The sequence below is a fragment of the Corvus brachyrhynchos genome, unplaced genomic scaffold (assembly GCF_000691975.1).
Source record: "Corvus brachyrhynchos isolate BGI_N302 unplaced genomic scaffold, ASM69197v1 scaffold221, whole genome shotgun sequence".
In the NCBI taxonomy this organism is placed as follows: domain Eukaryota; kingdom Metazoa; phylum Chordata; class Aves; order Passeriformes; family Corvidae; genus Corvus; species Corvus brachyrhynchos.
Window position 1 is genome coordinate 1619650 of NW_008236622.1, and position 13342 is coordinate 1632991.

A 13342-nucleotide genomic window follows, 5' to 3' on the forward strand; every position below is an offset into this window, starting at 1 on the left:
ATGAACAGTCTTATTAGTCTTATTGATATATGCTTTTATACTAAGTGGAATGTTTCTGCTCATGAATATGTTGATCTATTTATTGCTAAGGTTCATTAGAAGAGGGGGCACTGTCAGAACTGTGTGAATGGGCAGCCTCGTATCCGAATTATTCAAACCCATCTTTGGAACACTTGCACTGAAGTAGCAAAAATGCCTGTGAAATATGACTTTTTAGCTTGAGCATTTGTATACCTACTGGACTGAATTTCAAACAGGACTCATTCAGATGTCAGACTCTTGCAATTAAAAACTGTGCTTGGCTAGCTAGTTAGTTCATTATTACACACTTTATGGTGTGAGCTGCAAATTAGCTACTCAAAGTCCACAGTTCAAAGGATTTGCAGGCCTAGAATTATTCACTGAACAAGATTGTGAATAATTTCAAATAATGAATAAATTCAATATACTTTTTGTTCTGTCCGTGCATAGCCTCTGAAGAGGGAGAGAATAAAAAGGGGAAATCAATCAGATAAATTATTCATCGAGAATTATTTGTTCAGCTCTAATGCTTATGTACTTAGACAATATTTTCATTGGAACAGACTCTGAAGAGCTCTTCAGCCTGCATATATCTCAGCTACAATTCATCTGTAAAAGGTATTGAGGTTCTTGTTAAATGCAGATGCCTAGACCTAGCTGTAGACAGTAGGATTTATCTGATTTCACCTCCAAGTTCTTGACTAAGTTTAGGTACTTCAAGAATTATTTAACAGGAATCATTTTTGTGAAAGTAGTTCTTTGTCGTTGTCTGTGTCTACATTTGGAAATATTTTTAAGTGATCATCCCAGTTCTGCTTGCTGCTGTTCATGACTTGGCTATTTGCAGTACAGTGTGGCAACTTAGATGTTTTATTTCAGGAATTAAACCTTTTCATTCTGTAGTAAAAGAAGAACATCAACATAAAATCTACTCCTATTGTGAAGAACTACCTTTCTGTATTAATTTTTATTATTTTATAGGGAGCTAGGATCAAGGAATTCAGTGAGAGGTACAGCTCAATTAATATGCTAAGCACCAAATACAGTTCCCCTAAAATACGTATTGTTAAAATAGCTTGTCATGATAGTAACAGATTCAGCTATTTGTCTGCTATTTCGTTGATGCTGTATCTCTTAAAAACTAGAGGGTAAGTATGGAAGGGGATATTTTTTCCCTGTTAACAGTAACCTCACCTCTTTTAATGTAAATATCTTTGTTGCTCACTGGTCTAGGAGACCAAGGAGTTTGCTTCCATCTTGTTTAAAATGAAGCGAGACAATAGAGAAAAAACAGTGGATCTTGAATACTGAAAAAGGAAGACAATTAGATACTGTAGAAGAAGTACTTGCTTTCATATTAATGACTTTTAAACTAATATAAAGAAATTTTAGTTTTCTTCTTCCTGCTAATAAGTATTCACTTTATTTCTGTAAGGCAGAAATGCCAGTCCAAAGGAAAAATTCAGGTAGCTGTAAAAAAACTAATGAAATGAATTCTTGCAACAAAACCTCTCATACAATTTTTACCATCATTCTTGTTACATCCTTGCTGATTGGGAGCAGGGAGCTGGAGTTGAGAATTTATGCTGATCTCGGCTCTGCCACTGACTTACCATCATCCATTGACAAAATTCAATTTTTTACACTATCGAAAGATGTTAGCATAACATCTTTCACTTACATTGATGTAAGAATTTGGGAGAAGGATTATCTTTTATTTCATAATGTACAGAGTCTAACACAGTAGGGGCATAATCTTGATTAGGCCCTCAATGTGCTACTATAATAGAGTTAATAAATAATACTTGACAGCAGTCTAAGGACGGAGGTATGGAAGGAAATGAGGCATAACTTTTGAATAACCCTTAATTCAAATATCATAAATGCAAAGGAAACCAAAAGGTAAAGTCAAACTTTGTTTCACAGGACAGTTCCATAATTTGTGTGACAAGAAGAAATTCAGCAAAGCACATCTCTATGGTTCTACAGACCAAAAGATCTGATTTAAAGATATTTTTCCATGAAGGCAATAGTCAAAGTATATGGCTCTCTTATTGCCACTTGATGGTCCTTTTTCTGATTATTGTATGTGTTGCTTAGTTTACCTATTGGCTCCTTATGACTCTTCATTTAATGAAAGACATGCTGGTGATCCAGAAAGACTATCTGGGTAATATATTATGAATTCAATTCTTCCCTTATTTGCTTAATATTTAGAATAAAAAGTTTAATATTTTCCTATGGTTTCTTTCTTCCTATTTTTTTCCATTTCACGGTATCATGTTGGTTTCTTTTATTCCATTAAATAATTTCCTAAGATTTCCAAAAGTTAAAATTGAAAAATAGAGAAAAAATACTTTTTAAGTATATTAATTCCTGCAAAATATAAAGTGGGTGTTTCCTGTTAAATATGCAGTAAAATGTTGGGTTTTTGCATAAATGCACATCAGGTAGTACTCAGGTCGTGCTAACATTAGTGTAAGGATACTGTGGGAACTCATTTCTGTTTCAGTGCAGTTGGCAAAACTGCAGTCATGCCCATTTAATAAGCACTAAGTCATGTTAATCAGTAATAAACTGCACTTAGTTATACAAGAAATTTGAATGAAATCAGATCTAAAATTCTCCATTCTCATCAGGCATTTAACAAACACTTTCTCCTTCGTTGTTCTTGCCAAAATGTTTTAATTTTTTTTTTTTCATTACTATTTTTTTCCAAATGATGAATTAGAAGTGCAGTCAGTTCCATGTGTATACTGATACATGGAAATCATCTGGTTTAGGCTACACACATTGTGCATGACTGTTTTGCTCTGACTTTGCTTCACCAAGGCAATCTCACAGTGGGAAATCTAGAAAAAAAACCCAAACAAGGAAAAGATAACACAAGACACCTTAAACTAGAACAGGCCAATTAAAAAACATATTAAGAAGCAGTTAGGGCTCTGTAGTAGTTGCATACAGTATTCAGCAGGGAGTTGGTGTGCTGGGTCTTTCTTCTCTTTCCTTTGGTATCTGTTATTGTAAGTGCCTGAGGAGCACCATGAGCAGCAGAGACACCTTCAAAAATACTTGAACAAGTTTGAGTAATTTTCCTGTGTAGCAAAACCCTGAATTTGTCAATTAGTTCCCTGTAACTGTGCTATTTGTAAGCAGATGGAGTGAGGAGATTGGTTTTAGCATGGTGCTGGTCTGCCGGGTGAGAGAACAGGCCATTTGTGGGGGAACAAGTGCTGGAAGCTGAGGTGAGCTCAGAGCTGGTGGAGTCAGTCCCAGGCCATGCAGGGCTGCCCTGGTACATCCCATGGGACAATGCTAATGGAAAATTCATAATAATATAAAAGACACCGAGGAATCCAAAACTGGATTGTTCTTCAAAGACCTCTTTCTTGTCTTTCTGAACTGCCTGGGAGACAAGTCACCAACTTGAGCAAGGGCAGGATCAGGTGTTAAAACCAGACTTCCCAGTCTCACAGTGAAGGTTACACCAAGGGCCAACAGCACAACACTTGTACACAGATGGGCACCACCACATTTCTGAGTGATCCACCTTGGAGAAGCAAGTGCAAAACATTTGTAATTTTGCCAGCCTTGTAGCTACCCTTGATCCAGCTGTCTGGCCAACAGACTGCTACTTCTTTTGTTGTCAAGGGCTGTTTGTAGCTGCAGAAGAGATTCCAAGGTTTTTCTGAGACAGTGATTGCAAAGCACTCTGTTCCACAGCATACACTTGGCCAATGTCAGACACTACTTCTGCTGGACCTGGGCCCACAAATGCAAGTTTTCTTTGTCTTTAGTTGCTCTTGGTAACCGGGATGGAATCAATATTTTGCCCGAATCAGACACATTTGTTGATGATACAAAATTAAAATTTCTAGGGCCATTCCAGTTCTAGTCATGTATTCAAAGTATTGTTATGGAAGTTTACAAAACAGCTCAGCATTGTTCCACTTAATTATTTTGTTTTTAAATTATATTCCAGCTGCTAGGATACCACTGAAACTTTGAAAAATGTGCTTTGTGTGTGGCCCTGATGTGTAGATCCTGCAACTGCGTTTTTACACTAGAATTAGATATTAGCTGTGTAAAGATTATGAAGGTGTTTGGGAGCTGAATGAAAGAGAAGACTACTTGTATTTCAATATTTGGCAGCTTGGTCAGTGTAGGCAAAGGTGTTTTTCATCCACAGAATAAAAAGATCCAATATTACCCAGTAAAAATGAGTCAGGAACAGAACTCAAGAAACAAAAAAATTCTTACTTTAAATTAAAATGCAAAAAAGGTCAAAATTTATTTGAGAAACCCAAGAAAAAGACAACAACAACAAAAAATTTTACATCTACCATGGGAAATTAATACTGAGGTGATTTTCAGGCTAAGGCTGGGGATATAGCATTGTCATTTTAGAATAAACTCCGAAAACAGATGCCACAATTTCATAAAATAAACATGCAGTGAAAGGGTAACACAGACATTAGCAGCAAACTGAGCCAGTAGCCAATACGGTATGATGAGAAGGAGTACTCAGTATGGTGTGATGTGCTGTAGAAGCCATTAGCCATATGGTACAGTGTGAAGAGGGCCTCTGTGACTAAGTAACAGTTGTATGTTATGTGGTTTATAAAATAATTATGCAATGGCAAGCAACTCTTTTATAATTATTGGCTGTTTCAAAATATTTCTGCTAATCTGGAGGCATTTACTAAGTTGATGGATGCAGGCAGTCTGCTTCCTCTGTCTGCATGTCTGCAGATTGTGCAGAGCATCATCCTACTAAAGGCAGTGACCATTTTAAACTTGGCCACTGGAGAATGTATTTGTTTTTCTTTTTCTAAAAAGTCAGGGAATATCCACATAAATACATCATAACTTGGTGGGACACCTGCCAAGGAAGTGCCCAGTAGCTACCCTTCTGTTATTCACTGGCACTTCTTTGCTACCCTTCCTTTATCCGTTGACATCTCTGAAAACTGAAAGTGTATCACCAGAAAACCCTATTATTCTGTCACTGTGGATGGCATAAGATGATGACAATTTCAGCAGATTCTGTTTTTTTTATACTCCACTGTGTCTTTCATGCTTATGTTAGAGGCAACAAAACTATCAGCAACTGAAGAACATCAAACAAGTATCTTTGGTTTGACCAACAAGAAGATGGCACTAATTTCCTTTTCCTTTTCTACTTCTCCTCAAGAAAGCATATGGAAGATAAGTGCCTGTTAGACATTTGTACATTGCAGCACTTTTGCTAAATGGGAATAAAGTAATAAAGAAATAAGGTTTTGGGGAAACTCTTCAGCTACACAATTTGCTGGCAAGTGAGACTTGGGACCCAGAGGAATTAGAGGCTCCCAGCTCCTGTCTGTCCAGCTGTGATAGTGGAAGGTGAGAGGGTCCAGTGACCCTGCAGTACCTGGATCAACTGGCTAGGATTAAGGTAGGGATGTGGGTCTGAACAGCTGGGACATAAAACATAATCCCCAGAAGCCAAGAAAGATGCACAGCTTGGAAATGTCCACAAAACAATTCTTCTGTTTCTCTCCCTTTGGCACATGGTGCAGGCCACAAAACACCTCCCATCTTCCCCGAGTAAACTTTAGATCCAGCGTAAAATACCAGCTGTAAAATACAACAGGAAGAGCACAGGAGAGATCAAGGGCTGCCAGTATAAAGGTCTTTGAACATCCTCTGTCTGTCCCACCCACAGGGGTCAGCTCTAGCTTGGTCCTGGAGACATTACAGATCAAACACGATTTTTATTATATGCATGTGGAGTATTGCTGTGAGTGCTCTAGAATAGCACTGGGATCATCTCCCTGTAGTAGGCACAGCTGCCATGTAGGTTTTCAGCTGGGGAGTGGTTGGTCAATTGATGCTTTGATAGTGTAGGTAACTGGCATGAACTCTAACTATTGCACTAGTCTTATAATAAGGACACATCATTACAAATGCTGGAAACTACATCTGCTATGAGGCTTCTGACAAGACTTCCATGCATTAAAATGAAATTCTGGCCTATATGCAAGCAGTGCAGGTACAATGAAATTTTTTGCTATGACTAAAAACATTTTGCAAAGCTGCAATCCAATGGCATGGTTTATACCACATTTCAAATACTGAAAAGGAAGATGTTGCCAAGTATAATACAAGGATATACATCAGAAAATTTCACTATGCAGAATAATACATGCACACATGCATTCATATGCGTTTACACATTTTTCTTACAAGAAAAAGGACATTGTTCATCAATGATAGCAGCTGTCATGACTGCTGAATCAGTTATTTTATTTTATCTGGTATTACTAGGGAAGATACCACTTTCATTTTTGCCAGCATTTGTAGTGTAAATGAGGAGCAACCTATCGTAAAATGTTGCTACTGAGATCAAAGGAAGCAGTCCTTACTACCAAGCTAAAATCATTCTGGGGAAATGTTTTTGATTATGGTTAATGATGTAATCAAGCCACTAAACTGCCTAGAAGTTGGAGTTGCAGCAGGCGTACAGCCTGCCCATTACAGAGCACCCAATCGACAATAATACTGAGGGGAAAAGGTGTGATGGAGCAAACAAGACGCCAGTTAAATGTTTACTCTAATGGCACACAAAACTGGACAGATTTGATTAGAATACTTATGCCTGTCTTCTTAGGAGAAGAACACTGAATGGCTGAAGGTTTAGCACAGAAAGAAAAAGCCAAAAAGCCAAAGGTGGAGAGGAAAGAACCAAAAAAGGTAATCTTTTAACATCTTTGATTTCTTTCTTTAAAGACCAATTATTTTCCTGTCCCCTGTGGGAGAAAAACATTCTTCTTCTTAATAGCAGAATCATTCTAAGACTTCTCTGATTCATTTTATATTTAGCAGATTACAGTTTTGGAGTCATCAGTAGGAGAGAACCCAGCAAACTGACAGACCTGAAATCATGTCCTTTGATTGTAATTGACAGGGAAAGCGTTTAAGGTAAAGAAAAAAAATATTTTATTCATCTTTGATTACACTGTGATGTGATTTGGTGACATAATACAGCTGTGAACTGTGGCAAAAAAGGCAATAATTCCTACTTGAGGCTTTGACAAGATGTAGCCCTTTAGTCTTCTTCAAACCAATGCCTCCAGCTACAATAGTGCCCTTGATGGAGTCTAGACAGATATACAGACTGTTGCAATTAAGGAGGCAAACAGCTTTAAAATAAAATTTCTCTAGGCTATGCATTTTTGTATTAAATGGCTAAGATGACACATATTTTTCTTTGCCAAAATTAAATCTAGATTATCTATTAAATAATCAAACATTGGATAAAAATTATTCACTTCAGAAGGGTTTTAAGAGTAACATGAATAGAAACTTTTTCAAATCTACAAAACTATTGAATGAGAAGCACCTACTAGAACTGAAAGGTACATTTAGTAAATTCACATGAAGAGGCTATAAAGACTATATATGTCTTGTGGATATCTTAACTTTTAAACTTTTTTTCTTTGTATTTAATTCTCAAAATATCACCTAATATTCCTAACAACTTACTGTGTTGGTATCTTACTACCTGGTACTAGGATTGACCTAGACAGGAACCTACCTTGATGGGGTTAAACTGGGTGTCCAAAGGGAAGTATGAGACGTCACATGTCCCCCATTGTGCTGAAGTTTTTCACAATGCTGTTGCAGGAGACTTAAAATGTCTTTCTCATTACAGAAATGCTTCCTCACAATTACAAGGTGTGGACAATAATTTAGAGATCACCTACTTCATTATTACAATGTGTTGATCATTTCCAAAAATGAAAGTGCAATTTCATGTTCATGATCATGGTAATTCTTGCAAATGATATGATTCCTGCTTTCAGACACAAGCAGTTTACCTAGGGCAATAAAGGAAATCCTCAATATGTGTTACAGACATTTGAAAAACAAGGGATTTGGTCATCCTCACATATATTTTCTGATGAAACTGCAAATTCAGTAGCACCCACAGAATACAAACCTTATTTTTCATGCCACTTCACATTTGTCTTTAAAAAGTTTTTCTAAACTACTTTGTGAAAGCATTTGTGTTTTCTTATTTGATCTGCTATAAGTGGTTATGAAAATAAGGAGCATAAAGAATACATTCAACAGAATGTGTTATTTCATAAGAAGCTCCAAATTTCATCACCAAACAAAGTTAATCACCATATTAATGTATTCTGAATGTGTAAAGGACTGTTCTGTATCACTGTTCTTAGACAGCAATAGCAGTTGCACAGACTGAGTTTCCTGTTACATGAAGGGCTCCATCACACAGCAGCACAAGCTGAGCTTCCTTATTCTCTTCCTTTTATAATTGTCACTATGTCTAAACTCCAGGGACCAGTTCTAGGAATAAAATAATTCAAACTCCCTGCCCTATATACAGACATTGCCAAATTTTTTTTAGTTCAGATAGTGATGATAAAACTAACCACAGACCACTAACTTCTACTAATCCATGAAAAAGCAACCGGATACTGTTAGGAATTGTACCTAGATATTATTGGTTTTGTGCCTGATAACACAGTTATACAAAACACTGACATCTTTCCAGGTGTGTTCTTCTGTGACTTGTGATGTTCAGAACTTCACGTATATGAAGGCACTTAAAAAACGAAAAACAACAAACCCTATTAGAAGGCTTCAGGTGAGCTGAAAACAGTTATCATAATTACAAACTTCTAATGATTGGCACAATTTAATCACAGCATTTAAGATTTATTAAAAGCAGGGTAGTATCTGCATTCTGGATTAGCCTTTCAATGCTCCCAGGTCTAAAACAGGTTAAATAGTACACAGGCTTGAATCTCTAACTCTTTTTTTCTTTTTTCTGTTTGGTCATTGATGCTACAGTTTCCAAATTTGAACCAAACCGCTGTGACAGTGGACTTCAGCCTGAACACAAATACTAGGACAAGAGAAAAATTCAATATCTAAGAAAAACATTTAATGACCCCTACAGGTTTTGTATTCACACAGACTTGGATGCTAATATTTTTAGAGCGCTGTACTCTACCTATTGCTATGAATAGGCTTGGAGATTCCAGTTAGCAATTGTGAAGGAAATTCCACTCAAAAGGAGGTATCTCACTTTACTAATAATGTTGCAAAATTTGGGAATTATATATTAAAGTAAGATATACTGGTTAAACTACATTACCATATTTGTTATCTGTTGCATTTTTCACAGTCAGTTTTCTGTTTTCTTTGCAGTACCAAATAAAGAAAAAAAAACCCCTAAAAATAAATTTCAAATGAAATTTATAAAGTTATAGTTAAAGAAACATTATCCCTAAAATTACCATTTGAATGATAAGCAATTTTGGGAGTAATTATAGTGCACACTCTACATTCAATGCATTCTGATATATGGATAATTACTCCTGGTAATATGTGTTAGTTAGATTTTATAACAACAATAACAATTTATTGCAAAATTAATTCCTTGGCACAATTTAACATTTATTGATGTGAAGTCAAAGTGAATTGATTTTATTGCAGACCACTTGTGATACGTTTTCCCTATGCTCCTGCCCTAATTGGTTATTATAGGTCATTTTGGTATTTAGTTTTAAAAATAAATTAATTTGGTACCAAGGTGCATTTAGTAAAATGGCAAGATATTTACAGCTCATGTGGTTTTATTTAAATAAAAAATGGTAAGGTAATGCAATCATCTTTGGTTATAAAGTGATGGATGAATTGAAAACATTTCTGAATCAGGTCAATGGTAGTGATGATTAGTGCATTGTTAATCAAGTTGCTGAGATTGCTATCAAAAGCTTTATCTCTTTCACTCAGACTGGTGAGAGGATCATGAATATTAAACAGATTCAAATAGATCTGCACTCATGTAATATGGAGCACTACAAATGAAAAGGCTAAATGAACCCAGACTGTGACTTTATGCACTGATATATCTCTTAACCAAAGAGGAATGTCTAATCCATTTCTATACTTGTATGAGACTACATACTTTGCAAGAATACAAAGGCGAAGTATTTCATGTACCATATTCATTTATGGGGTAAATACTTATTTACAGCCCTATCCATGTGAAGAAAGAATAGCTGGAAAGGTTTTTCAGGACTGAAACAATACTACTATAGGCCAGATTTTAATTTCTACAACACCCGTAAAAATCCAAATAGTGCACTTGAAATCAGCAGCCTCATTTCAATTACATTGCCCCTATTTTATTATTGCTGTCTTACTTGAATTTAAGATTTAGTTCAGTGTATAGTTTAATTATATGTCTGGAATCCTTTAAATCACTTTAAATCTTAGAGGAGATATAACAATTAATGTATATTTGCACAAATGTATGGTGCAAATATGTAGACAGTGGAGGCCTGAACCTGCACAAATGCAGGTATGTGCTTAGCTGAGTGTTCCTGAGAAACTCCATGGATGTTCAGCTGGATTAACCAGGGACACAAGAATAAATTGCTTTTATTTCGCAGTTACAAGGCCTTCACTAAAAACAGTTCTTTGCAATCAAATATACAGAATGAAAATCCCAGATGACCGAAACAGAATGAAAAATCTAACCTCATGCTTGTGTCTATTTGATAAGTACTATGTTAGAAAGAAGCCAAAATGGATCAGATGTCAGCAGCTGTCTTTCCAGGGAAAGACACTGACTCTAGACTGAGTTCTTTTAAAGCTGATTTAAATAAGTTTAGAGGCTATTTAATCTTTTATGAATATAGAGCCTGTACCTTTTCAGTACAGCAGTCTGCAGTATAAACAGACCCTCAGATTGTCTCAGATGTGCTGCTTTTCTATAAGCAATGAAGTAGGAATTCAAACCTGCTCATGACTGCTAACTATGAGAGGTAAATTCTTACAAAATTACTATTTACAGAAAAGACTTGGGTCTAAGGCTCAGTGAGGTAATAGCAATGCAGTCTGAGATAGTCACCTATCAAAGGAGTAGTTTTCAATGCACTGTGGTCATCGGTAAAAATACTCTTTTTAGGCATACACAGTTTAAGGGATTTATATAAAATTTACAAAATTTTTACTAATGCAAGTAGCAGAAATACAGAAACTTTAAAAGTTCTTGAAGGTAACGCTTGTTTTGCACCTGCACCACAAAAACAAAGCCATTTTGAAGAGGAGGAATGTATACAGACAAATTACATAGCAAGTGTGTGACTTTACTCAAACTCATGTAGCACTAGACTAGCAGGGCTTAATATCAGCATAATAAAACCATTACTTGTCTTTGTATTTCACACACCACCATGGTTTCCTCTGTATAGGGCACACAAATTAAAATATATGGCTCAGAAAATATCAGATCAGATCTTCTGAATCTGAAAATTTACCTTTTAATCTGAGAGAGGCAACAAATGAAAAACATTCCTAGTCAAAGCTGATCCTGCTGATTTATGTAGACCACCCTGAGCACAGTGCACGATGGAGACCACCAAAGTCACTTGGTTACGGTTAAACTACAGTGAGTCACAGTCCTGCATCCCTCTGCGTCTCTCTTCTGTTTAGTCTCTTCTCAGCAGAGAGACTGCCATTAATGACCCCCCTGCCTGCTGGAGCTGTTTTGTTGCACTCCAACATTGTACTGCGTGAGCACATTCCAGACTGGAAAAGTAAACACATTAAAAAGTGCCATAGCTCTCTCATCACCTCCTCAGCATCAGGATTTTTTATCTTTTATTCTCAGGGATGACCATGTTGAGGGATGGATTTTATACTTTGATCTGAAGAAGCTGGGATTCCCAGAAGAGCTCATCTCTTTGAGGATGGAGACACATTGGGGGTGAGTGGTCAGGAAAGCTCTGTCTTCCATAGTCCTAACTTCAGTTTTTATCTTTGACTCTAGAGAGCTCAGCAGACTGGAGATCTCTTGGGAGGTCACCCATAGTAGCTTAGGCTAATCTGATGAATGGCTTTGAAGTTGAGGAGTAATACCTTAAATATAACCAGATATTCAATGAGGAGTCAGGCAGGCATAATTGTAGCTTGTCTTTTTAAGTCAGATTCTAAATTTTAAGTAGCTGGAACTATTCAGGAAACCTTTTTGTTGGCAAAGCTGCTGTAACATCCAAGCTTTCAATGAATTTGCCCTTTTTTTACTAGGGCTGGATGTAGCCCAAAGCATGCCAGTTTTTTCTCCTGAGATTTGAATTCTAGATCTGAATCAACCTGTGGGGCCCCACTCATCTGCATTCTCTCCCTATCACCTGGTAGGCTCTGTTCTAATTGTGGCAAAATTGTGTCACCATGCACCTGAACCTTGAAAAAAAAAGACACTTAAAAATGAATCAATAAAATGATGAAAATAAAATGCAACATGTTTTCTGCATGTAAGATGCGTTTCAGAGAGTGATAAAAATGCCTTACACAATAAAAAGCAGACACAAATTCAGGCTTTAGCACTTTAAACCCCTGTGCTGAAAAGCCCTCTGTCCCTATTGCTGGCTCTTAACTAGCTGTCAGCTGACTGAAATTAGTCAATCTCATTATTTTGTGTGATCTTCTTTATGGGAAATGTGACAACAGTCCCTGTAACTGGACATGAGGAACCACACTTAACATTACTGTAGATATATATATGTATAATAAAATATGATTTTTGGTTTTTTGCCTGATTTATCCTGGTGCCTCACTTATTCAGCAGTTTAAATCAAGGTGAACTCTGCTAAAGTTGGCAGAGTTAAAGCAGTGTAAAACAGATGTACCTGAATGGGAGGAATTTTGTGCCCAGTCTAGAACATGCTAAACTAACATTTATGTGCTATTCTGCCGGAAGAACACTTCTGGCTCCTAAGTGCTGAGGTATTTGAAGTCTTACTGCAAATCTGCAGAGCAAGATCTGGCTTACATGTAATCAAAGAGTGGAAATGGATATTGAATACAGAAGCAGCAGTATGCAAGAGGAAAAGGAACGGAGGGAGCCGGTATGACAGTTCCTCAAGGCAGCCATGACCATCTTGGGTGTTTCTGGTTAGAGCTGTGTTTTAGTGTATCATTATTTTAAATCAGCATATTTTATGTATTAGACTAGGAAAAAGCTGAAAAACCCCTCTGTGTCCTGCAGAGGGATCTTAAAAGATGAAGAACAAAATACTCACGAATCTAAGCTGAGAAGAAGGATTATTAGGAGATGCAGGAAGTTGATATTGTCTGTCAAATTACAGCACTATGGACATTTCAGGATGTTTTTGAAATCACTACAGTCATAGAAAAATGAAAGAGTAGCTGGAGAATCTTGATAGTGCTGGATCAGCTCTGTATTGATGCAACTGAATTTTTGAAAAAAATATAAATTCTGTAATTATTTTTTGTC

General features: G+C 36.6%; 2 long non-coding RNA genes across 2 annotated transcripts in view; both read left to right on the top strand.

Annotated features, from left to right (window-relative positions):
- LOC108444743 overlaps nt 1-6711 on the top strand; it is a 10455-nt gene extending 3744 nt beyond the window's left edge. Inside the window, exon 2 of the long non-coding RNA XR_001859403.1 lies at nt 6674-6711. This is a non-coding gene — a long non-coding RNA (uncharacterized LOC108444743). The remainder of the gene's footprint in view (nt 1-6673) is intronic.
- Nucleotides 6712-8594: 1883 nt separating this feature from the next.
- The window catches only part of LOC108444744, a 26228-nt gene continuing 21480 nt past the window's right edge, over nt 8595-13342 (top strand). The window contains exons 1-2 of the long non-coding RNA XR_001859404.1: nt 8595-8677; nt 11717-11812. This is a non-coding gene — a long non-coding RNA (uncharacterized LOC108444744). The remainder of the gene's footprint in view (nt 8678-11716; nt 11813-13342) is intronic.